The sequence below is a fragment of the Nematolebias whitei genome, chromosome 6, assembly GCF_014905685.2.
Source record: "Nematolebias whitei isolate Nwh7 chromosome 6, NemWhi1, whole genome shotgun sequence".
Lineage (NCBI taxonomy): Eukaryota > Metazoa > Chordata > Actinopteri > Cyprinodontiformes > Rivulidae > Nematolebias > Nematolebias whitei.
The window spans coordinates 9,088,046-9,099,668 of record NC_056503.1 but is presented as its reverse complement, the minus strand read 5'-3'; positions in this window follow the sequence as shown (position 1 = coordinate 9,099,668).

Below are 11,623 nucleotides of genomic sequence, written 5' to 3'. Positions count from 1 at the left end.
TTTTTTAACTAGATCTCTATCTGAATTATCAGTGCTACACAGTGGGACACACATCAGAGGCAATGAGGGGTTGTCTTGCCCAGGGACACTTCAGCATGATGGACTGCTGCCCCCAACTCTCCCATTGGATGAGGACTGCTTTAACCTTCTCTTCTCAGGAAATCACACCTCTCAGCTCTCAGCCATTAGCCTCCCCCTTCATTCCAGAAGACTTCATTTCACAGCCCTCTTCCCCCACCTCCATCTTGTCCCTATCAACTCTTCAGGTGAGGAATGAGCTGCGAAAGATCAAGGTGCGTAAAGCTGCAGGTCCAGATAGAATTAGCTCCAGGCTCCTGAGGTGCTGCTCAGATCAACTGTGTGGCATCATGGGATTTATGTTCAATCTGAGCCTGAAGCTGGGGAAAGTACCACAACTGTGGAAGACCTCCTGTGTGGTACCGGTACCAAAATCCAAACATCCCAAGGACCTCAGTAACTACTGGCCGATGGCTCTGACCTCACATTTGATGAAGATCCTCGAGAGGCTGGTCCTCAACAATTTGTGCCACCTGGTGAGGTCTTCATTAGATCCATTGCAGTTTGCCTATCAGCCTGGCATCGGGGTGGATGACGCCATCATCTACCTCAGGCACCAAGCTCTGACCCACCTGGAGAAACCTGGAAGCACCGTGAGGATCATGTTCTTTGATTTCTCCAGTGCTTTCAACACCATCCAGCCAGGACTTCTGCGGGACAAGCTGGAGTTATCAGGAGTGGATCACCACATGTCCCAGTGGATACTGGATTATCTCACTGGACGCCCACAGTATGTGAGGACACAGGGCTGTGTCTCTGACAGGCTGGTCTGCAGTACGGGGGTCCCACAGGGAACTGTGCTGGCACCGTTCCTTATCACCCTCTACACTGCAGACTTCACCATCAACTCCCCACACTGCCATCTGCAAAAGTTCTCTGATGACTCTGACATAGTCGGCTTCATCACAGGTGAGGACGACTCAGAGTAGAGACAGCGGACTCAAGACTGTGGACTGGTGCCAGCAGAACCACCTCCTGATCAACGCTGATAAAACTAAGGAGCTGGTGGTGGATTTCCACAGGCACAGATTCACCTCACTGACCCCAGTGAACATCCAGGGAGTGGACATCGAGATTGTGGACTCTTACAAGTACCTGGGTGTTCACCTGAACAATAAACTGGACTGGGCTCACAACACTGATGCACTTTACAGGAAGGGTCAGCGCAGACTCTACCTGCTGAGGAGACTGAGGTCTTTTGGAGTGCAGGGGTGCTCCTGAAGACCTTCTTTGACTCGGTAGTAGCATCAGCCATCTTCTGTGGTGTTGTGTGTTGGAGCAGCAGCTTATCATCAGCTGAGAATAAGCAGCTAGATAAGCTCATCAAGAAGGCCAGCTCTGTGCTTGGACGCCCCCTCGACCCAGTGCAGGTGGTGGGAGACAGAAGGACTCGAGCTAAAATAACATCATTGCTGGACAACGTCTCCCACCCCATGCATGAAGCTGTTGCTGAACTGGAGAGCTCGTTCATTGACAGATTACTGCTCCTAAATGCACAAAGGAGCGTTACCGCAGGTCCTTCCTCCCAGCAGCTGTTAGACTCTACAACCATCACTGCTCCCAACAAACTCTATAAGGATTAAACACATGCTGACCTCTGCTAAAACACACACTCTGTCTATAATACTGTACTGTAAATAGTCTGTCATTCTCAATATTTCAATACATATTGAACATTATTATTGATATTTTTTATCTTATTTCATTATATATTGTTTTTGACATTTTAGGAACTTTTGTGTGAAATCTTTTTATCTTTTTATCTGTTGCTGCTGATACACTGGAATTTCCCATCCGTGGCACAATAAAGGCTGTTTCTATTCTATTGTAACCATTCAGTCACAGCTGAGTTTTAACATTTTAATTACACTGTTGCTTGTTGAAGAGGGGAAAACTTGAATTAACTGTTCTTTAATTTTAAGAACTGAAATTTTGTTGTGAAAAAGAGAAATGCTATTTTTGACAGTAAAAATGAAATCGTTTTGACTGGGAAGAACTGAATTCTGAGTGTCTGAGTTGAAGATGCTATTAAATGCTAAATTGGTTTGCCCTAATGTCACAAAATTGACTATTCCAGCTATCATAAAATGCTTCTTCATTTGAACTTTAGCAAGTATAAAACAAACACTACATATGTTATTATCAGATGACAATGATGTAAAACTTGTGATCACACAAAATAATTGCTGCAGTGTTTCTTTGTACAGTATTCATGTTTCATTAATCATCATCATCAACTTTATTTATGAAACTAAGGGCTGAACATCAGTAATAAATAAGATAAAAGAAAGCATAAAATAAAGTTACAAAGCTAAGTACACAATAATAAATTAAAAACTCAATTTAAAACAATAAAATGATGAGTTAAACAGATAAAATCAATATAAATAAAAATGAACTAAAATCAGGTCTCAGCTGGGTTGAAGACCAGTGAGTAGAGATGGTCAATAGAATGGAGAGGTGAATGTGTTTTCAGAAGCTTTTATGGAAATATTGAAAACATTTTGTACCCCTTAAATCTTAAGCAATATATTAAACCATGTATCTAAATAAATAAAAAAGCTACATCTTCAGTCTTGCAAAATAATATTATTTCAAATATAATTATGCCGGTTGCCTCTTTGCAACTTTGCAGAGGTACATAATACATCAAACTGCAACGCACTCTTCTAAGGGACGTTTTAATCTTCCATTCTCCTGAAAATAACCAAATCCAATTTGCTCTTTGGTTTTGTTTGGTCTAAAATCTAATGTCAGTAGAAGATTTTGGGTTTATTTGATATTTACTTACATATTATTATGCTGACATGTAACATTTGGTCATCAATGTCTTGATGTTGAACTTGTCTCACAGCTTGGTGTTATTAATAACATTGATTCAGAGAACTCAACAAGGATTTAAATTAGTTCTGAAAATATCCATAGTCTGCGCTTCATAGGCATCCAGATGTGTCCCAGCATCAGTGGTGTAGTCTATGTGGTACACGGGTATACGGAGTATACCCATTAGAAAAGATTGGGGATTTCAGTATACCCACTTAAAAGTGCCCAAATGACACATAATATATCATTGGGCATGTGTCATTGTCAACACATCTGGAACATTTTATAGACACAATGAGTTGGCTAAACCTGTTTTTTTAATTTTATATAATTAATACTTCTGTACTTACGACTTAATATTTGAACATGCTTTGCTTTGATACTGTTTTATAAAATCTATAACATGTTTTTAATACAAAGCCAATTGTTGTACAAAGTTTGTTGTACATTTATTCAAATATAATCATCAGAGAAATTTTGAAATGTTCAATTTGCTTAAAAATCAAAAATAAATTGATGATTACATTGTACTAACTGGTGTACTTTGGTTTCTAACCACAGTATACCCACTACAAACATGTAGACTACACCACTGCCCAGCATGTCTTTAAGTTGTCAAAATTTGCCCATGCAACACTACACATGTCAAAGCCACAGGAAGTGTTCATATCTGTTGTGTGAGTCACCAAATGTGGAGTGAAAACATTTTTATTGTTCGCTGCAAGGTGAAAGGCAGGCATGATGCTTTTGTCTGTATGTACAAAATATCTCATGAACCAATCTGCGCCAATAGATTTTGGGAGATCTTTGTAACTATTAACCACTAGACAAAGATAAATGAAACTTTCAATTAAAAAAATAAAATGATAACAATAATTGGATGTTCATCTAAAACTGATTGCCTTTGGGAGCCAACCTAAATCAAAATGCCCACCACAGACCAGAAAACACAAAAACGGCTCCAACTCTTTCAGTTTTACAGATAATGAGCTATAACTTGGAGTGGTAGTAGCTGAGAGACATCCACAACACATACTCTGAGCTTGACTTCTTACAACACTGCACGAGACTGCGCATAACAATATTTTCAAGGTTTGACCAAAAACAGTTCTATTGTTCCTCTGCATAAGACAACCATAGTTCATATTTCTAGCACGAAGGACAACAAGCCACACGCAGTGCTTTGAGGAATGCTAGGCCTTTAATTCGTTTGGATTTTGTACACAGCCAGGATCATTCATTATGTTTTATTTTATATTTGTTGCAACAGTTCGTTTACAAGTCTGTGTCTATCACAACCAATAACTTTTACCAAAAAAAAAAGAAGTTTGCAGCAGATACATTTCAGAAATACTACCAGTGGCTTTAGGTTTATTTTTAAAGAGCCTGTTGTTGGATAAAATTATCCTCTCTTCATCGTAGTTACTAAAAGAAGCCACACGAGGACACGAGAAGATATCCGCCCTGTTTTCACTTGTAAAGGCTAACACACCCATCAGGCTTACACAGACGTCTCATTGAAGCCCGGTCACAAGAATCTGCAGCGGACAGTGTGCGAGAATAGTTTATATGTTTATCATCTCCCACAGGCCGGATGACCTCGGCCTCCCAGCTGTACATGCAGGATCAAGTCAGCTCCTCTCTGAGAGAGAACTCTCTGAACTCCCATGGTTCAACATTAATTCAACTTTAGTTAGTGATAAACATCCTTGACCTTGACCAACAATTCCCTGACACCTGTGACAAAAATCCACAAATAAAATTATATTATTTATTTATTTAGATATAAATGTGGGTCTGTTGATCATCCATTGTTTACCACACAGGCTGACATGTCTGGAAAGTTGCACTGAAACTCTGTGGGGGAATTTTCTTCCCACTTGTTGAGCGCGGTCAGGCACTCATCCCGCCTGTTGTTGTGTGTGTGTGTGTGTGTGTGTGTGTGTGTGCATCCTGATGGGTCTGTTGTTACAGGGGTTAAAGAGCTTATTTTAGTTGGTTGGCGCTTGAGGAAAGTGCTGGGGGCTTTTGTCACCATGGTAACCCTGACATAGACTGACTCATCTCCTCGACAGACCATAATAAGCACTCATCTGAAGAAGGGACTGAAGAGGTATTAGTCACGCAGTCTCATTAGAGGCGTTACAGCGTGTTTATGTGAAAGCATGAATGCGTGTGATTGCTTTACTTTGGGGCCGTGTGTAGGATGGTGCATTTATGGGACTGTATAGGAACATGTGTATGTACTCCTGTGGAACAAAGCCTATAAAGGAGCAGGAAGCAGGCAGACGGGGGGATGACGTTTCAGATGTTAACAGCATGAACCCACTGAGCCTCGTGTGAGTGACTCATTGAAAGTTGTGTTATAATCTTGATACAGTTCTCACTCTCACAGGCAGGAAATTAAAACTCCAGCGACTCTGAATCCGGCTTCATTTGTCCTTTACTCGCTCTGATTCCTTTCTGCCACTCTCGTAGTTTTACTCCTCTGTCAGTTTTTATTTTTAAATTGGCTTGTTTCTTCTTCTTGCTGTACTTACTTCAAGTTTTCCAATTTTTTTTTGTAAATATATTAAGGATATACTTTAAACTCAATCCAAAAAATACAACAAAACTTTTTTAATTGTATTTGATCATGCTTAGCGTATATACCCAGTATGTCTGTTGCACACAAAACACCTATTGAATGAATAAAGGCAGCTGGCATTCTTTAAAATAATGCACTGCCTTTCATTTTGAGTTAATAATTTTATGTTAAGAAATAATCTCATGCAATATTGAAATATCTCATTTGATCTGTTGTATATAGAATGTATAGAGAATGACTGTCAAATTTTAGCTCAGTATCTATAAAATGCATCAAGGTATAGACATTTTTATGAAAGCTAAGGCTGAGTTCTGCTGTCTTGAACTGGGTTGGTTCAGAAAGCTCATCAGTTGTGGATGTACAGCCAAAGATTTGTTTACAAGTTTCATTAACGTCCATCTAATGGTTCATGAGATATTTTGCTAACAGCCAGGGGTTGACTTTGATATTTGAAGGCAACACTTTTTAAACAGACCTGGATCAGTTGATGCTCAAATTATGTGTTGGTGAAGGCTCTCAGCTACTCCCACACCAAAGTTTAGCTGAGGATCTGTAAACGGACTGCGTTGCAGCCATTGTATGTGCTTGATAAGGTTGCTTAGCTGTGGCGGCCATATTGAATGGGTTTGAATATGAAAGTTGTTGATTCAGTGATTTTTGAGAGTTTCATTTAAAAAAAAAGGATTACTGTACTGGTTTATGAGATATTTTAGCATCTCTACATCAACAAATACACACACACACATACACTCATAAGCAGATGGGTAATAATGAGTATCTTGAAGTGAGTGTGTCTTGATTCAAGGCCGTGCACAGAAACAAAACAAACCTTGGGAGAGACGAGCTCCCTGATCAGAGAAACATTTCAATACACTACAACAAAAATCAGTATATTAACACGTCACACAATACAGATTACACCAACTACATGTCACAATCTACCAACAAATTATTTATAATCCATGGTGAGGGAGATGCGATCAGTTGAAACAATGCCTTATCCACCTGATTATCCATATCTCGAGTGCTGAGTTCATCATTAGTTCCTCACATGAGTTCAACACTCAGTACTTTCGTTCATTGTTTCTCTCAGTCTTGTAGATTGAATTAAATACATGTTTCCTTGAGACAAATGAACAACTGCATTTTAATTGTAGCATGAAGGGACCTCTGACCAACACGCATCTTTCTGTGTGAAAGGTCATTCTGTTATGGACGAATCCTCGGGATCGTTCAGATAAGTTGTTTTCAGAGGCTCCACACGCTCAGAATATCTAATCAGTAAGAAATGTTTTCACACTTAAAAAAATAAAACAAGAAACAAGATACATGATTCATGCAGAGATGAAATCTGTTTTAAATTGTGAAATCTTTAGGAATGTGGACGTTAAATGTTGATTTTTGGTGTTTTTTTTGTTTTGTTTTTTAATCCTGTGAGAAATTAGCCAAATGGTTTTGTTACTTTTTACATTACAGTGAGGAGGCAGTCCAGTGATGCTGTAACAGTACATACCTCTTGAATAGGAAAAGATAAGTGCTGTCTGTGCAGATGCTCAAGATCCTGGCCCTGTCAGTAATCTGAGAGTCTGACAGTAATTTGACGTCTACTTTTCTAACAACCAGAGACCTTTGTTGTTGTTTTTTGCTCAGTTGTTTCAGTAAGTTTGTTTGGGTTTGTCTTTTTTCGTTGTCTTATTCCCTGTTTCCGTTTCTCGTATTTTGCTTTAAGTTTAAGTAAGTAAGTAAGTAAAACGTTAGTCACGTACTGTAACCCCAGATTCTATGAGTATAGGTTTTGCCCTTTAAGGCTATCGCTATTGGGTTTATCCCGTTGCGCTCAGCGCAGCACTGAAAACTTTGGTCCACGCCCACAGGCTGTGTGGGCCCCACCCCCAGTCTGTATAAATTACGGTAAGACCGAGCAATCGGCTCCCAAATAGCTTTTTTTCTTGAGCCACTTAGGAACCAGTGAGGCCCAGAGCTTAAAGGGCTGTGCCTATACTCATATAATCTGGGGTTACAGTACGTACCAACGTTCTATTTCGTACAGCCTTCGCCCTTTAAGGCTGTCGCTAGTGGGTTAAAGGCGAAGCAGGATGTAGTCTATGCCTCACTGGGTCCACTCAGACACAACATGAAGCACATGCTTGCACAAAAAAAACATTTCATCACTCAGCCTTCTGTGTGCATAATTACGCTCTGCGTAGTTGCATGCTCCATGTGCAGGAGTGCACCGGAGAAGATCTCTGGTGAGGAAAAAAAAAGGCTGAGACAGCAGACCTGCTGCTGTGAATAGGAACAATGGAGAATACAAATTGTAACAGTGTAACGATAAACAGAGCAGACCAACAGCTCCTCAGCATGAACCGATTAATAACGATAAAATCAGCAGTCATGAACTTGTGACTGATAATAAATATCTTACACTGCGACTGCATGCAGGCAGGTGTGAGCTCAAAGTGAGGCTCCATGAAACGAATAATCATTCTGTCAGAACCCTGAGAACAGAATGGGTCATGGAGAAAGTAGAAACATCACGGAGATAAATATGAATAATTGAACATGGCGATGACCAGGCAGCCGCCATACAAATATCCTCCACTGTCATCCCTCCATGCAGAGCCATGGAGGATGAAAACCCTCTGGTGGAATGCGCTGAGATTCTCTGGAGGATCCAGTCCAAATGAACTGTAAGCTTCAGAAATAGCCTCACACAACACAACCAGTGTGAGAGGCGCTGGGTGGATAGAGGACGTCTTGAAGAGCTGTCCCTGTAATGCATGAACAGACACTGAAAGCGGTGCAGTGCGGCCGTGTGCGCCACGTAACATGAAAAATGTGCGCATGGGACAGAAGGAGGTGAGATGTTGCTTCCTCCTCAGAATTATGAGGAAGAGGATAAAACCCATACAAGGTTATCACTCTTGATCTGAAAGAGCTTGTGATGCTTTTCTGAGCAGGGTTAAAATGCAGTACAGCTGAACTGCCGTCAGCTTGAATTCTGAGACATGAGGGAGCAACAGAGAGAGCAGATAATCACTCACTCTCTTTGCCGACGTCAGAGCTAACAGCAGGGCTGTTTTAATGACAGAATTTAAGTAAAACCTGATCTAAAGGCTCAGAAGGAGCTTTGATCAGAGCGTGCAGGACCATCATTAGGTCTCACTGTGGAGCTCGTGGACGTGACACAGGTCTGTGTCTCTGTACACCTTTCAGAAAACGCTTCATCAGCAGGTGGTTAAGAACCGTTCTGTCACCGAAAAACCTCATGACAGGAAGAAATAGTTGCAGCGTATGTTTTAATTGTGCTGAACGCTAAATTTCTGTCCATCAGTTGCTGTAGAAATGACAGCACGCCACCTAGTGGACCTGAGATGGTCTCCATGCCTTTCTCTGCACACCAGTGCTGAAAAACTGTCCACTTGAAGTGTACAGCGTTGTGGTGGAAGCAGCTCGTGTGCCCTGAAACGTACGCACCACATCCTGTGGGAGGCCCATCTTTTCTAAACGGATCCATTCAGCAGCCAGACCCAAAGGTGCTGACCTATTTCTGGGTAACTCCTGATCGCTCTTCCTGCCTGGCCAGTGGATGTTTAGTTTCCTCGATGTAAGACTGTTCACTCTCCTGATACGGAACAGCATACACAGTATTACTCCGTTTGTGCCAGGAGAATGGATCTTTGGGATGGACCAGTCTTTGCTGGGACGTCACTGGGACGTTATGTTTGGAAAATAAATGTCTCAGTTTCTCTGAAACTCCCACAACTTATAGATTGACCACTGGTCTGGGCCTGGGTTCCTCCTTTTCATCGGATGGCTGGCTGGAGTCCTGTTTGGGTTTCTTATCTGTTTTCAGGAAGGCCCATTTAGGGAAATGGGAGATGTAAGTCCCATAACATTCCAATATTTTCCCATATAATGGCTAATAATAATAAAATTATTAAAAAGTAAACATTTTAAAAAATATATAAAAAAGCATAGTTATTGAACATTTTAATATATGAACTGACAAAAACAGCACCAATATGCAGAAGTAGTAAGACTGTAAAAAACGAAAGTTAGATTGCAGAACAATGAAAAACTGGAAAACAAAACTGCTAACTCAACAACAAAAAAGTTGAATCATGTCATCTGGACTTCGTTTTTTTTGTTAAAAAGAAACGTTTCGTCCAAGAGGCTTCGTCAGTCTGAGGCCTAGCCATCTGGTATTACCCAGAAGCCACCCTGACTCTTGTGTTTCAAGCCTGCCTCAGATACCCCTGAGGTCTGGCCTTTTCACTAATGGTTTCAAAAACACAAAGTTTGTTTTCTCAGTCATCCAGGTATATAACAACAAAAAAGTTGAATCATGTCATCTGGACTTCGTTTTTTTTGTTAAAAAGAAACGTTTCGCCCCTCGTCCAAGAGGCTTCGTCAGTCTGAGGCCTAGCCATCTGGTATTACCCAGAAGCCACCCTGACTCTTGTGTTTCAAGCCTGCCTCAGATACCCCTGAGGTCTGGCCTTTTCACTAATGGTTTCAAAAACACAAAGTTTGCTAACTCAACATTGACACAAATGTGGACACTCCTCTTAAACACTATCACACGTATAACGTAGAAGCCTGATCCTGATTCTGAACAACTGTAGCCCTAAAAGTAAGTCCACACCTTCAAAAAGAACAACAAATGTGTCTAAACTTGTGGCAATCTCAGTTTGGTCACCATGGTGACAGGAGGTCCTCATCACTTGGTGTGCAGACAGTTTAAAGTACTGACGGGGATGTAAAGAAAAACAAAACACAGCCTGACACTCACTGTTAACCACAGGATGTCATCACACTCCAGGCCCACTCAGACTTTATATATAGGCCCCACCTGACCACACTGGACCAATCACGTCAATTACATCCTAACAAGTCTGACTGCACTAAATGTATGTTGTAAGGCGCCGTGGAAAGATTACTCACTGTACTATCTGCTTTTAGACCCCAAAACAAAGATTTATGCAGGACTTTAGATGATCCTGCAGGTGCACATATTTACAAGAAATTTTTAAAAATCAAATATATAAATTAACATATTTAACACAATAAATAAAAAGCCTAGCTGTTTTTCTTCTTTTAAAAAGAAATGCTTATCACTTGGTGCCTTTAATTCCAGAGATTTAATCAAAATCATCTTGTGCTGAAAAATGACAAAGTTGGGACCGTTTTGGTCCAACTTTGCAAATGACGTGCACAATCTCGTATTTTGTAAGATGTAATTAAGCCTTTTTCATTCGTTCAACCTTTATTTAGACAGATAAATTACAATTAGCCTCGAAGACTCATTTACAAGTGAGTTCTGTTTAGATGGACAAAAAGTAATGAAAGTGACACGTATAGGATTTGGAGGCAAAAAAGTTCCTATCAAACTCTTTCTCCTTGAGCGAGAAGAAACACCCTGATATTGAAAAAACACCCCGCACATTGTGACGTAGACATTCTTCAGGGGAGGGGAGACGACAAGAAAAGTGATTGTGTCAAGGACACTCCAGAGGCACTGTAAGAGTTCTGATAAGAATGGTACGATCAGTCAGTTCCCTCTGGTGAGATCCATAAAAATTCTCGTGTTGAGGTCGACCTGGAACAGCGCCAGGGAGAATCTGAGAGTCCTGGAATGATGACACAATGTTTACTCAGCCGCGTCCCTCCGATGGGTCCCCAGACTTCCTCAATGGGAGGGGAAGGGAGGGGGCAGAGCGTCGATTTACAGGGCCTCCAGGCGAATTGAGATAAGGTGGCCAGTCAAGGCCAGCCGGGGAGCTGAATTCAGATAAGCAACAATTATTTTGGGATTGCTCTCTTCAGGTTGAGAGTGAGGTTCTGCCTCAAGTGGAGGAGTTCAAGTATCTTGAGGTTTTGTTCACGAGTGAGGGAAGAATGGAGCGTGAGATTGACAGACAGATTGATACAGTGTTTGCAGTATTGCAGACTCTGCACCTGTCCGTTGTCGTGAAGAGAGAGCTGAGCTGTAAGGCAAAGCTCTCTGTTCACCTCTACGTCTACGTTCCTACCCTCACTTATGGTCACGAGCTCTGAGCAGTGACTGAAAGAATGAGATCACAGATAAAGGCGGTTGAAATGAGTTTCCTCTGCAGGGTAGCTGAACTCTCC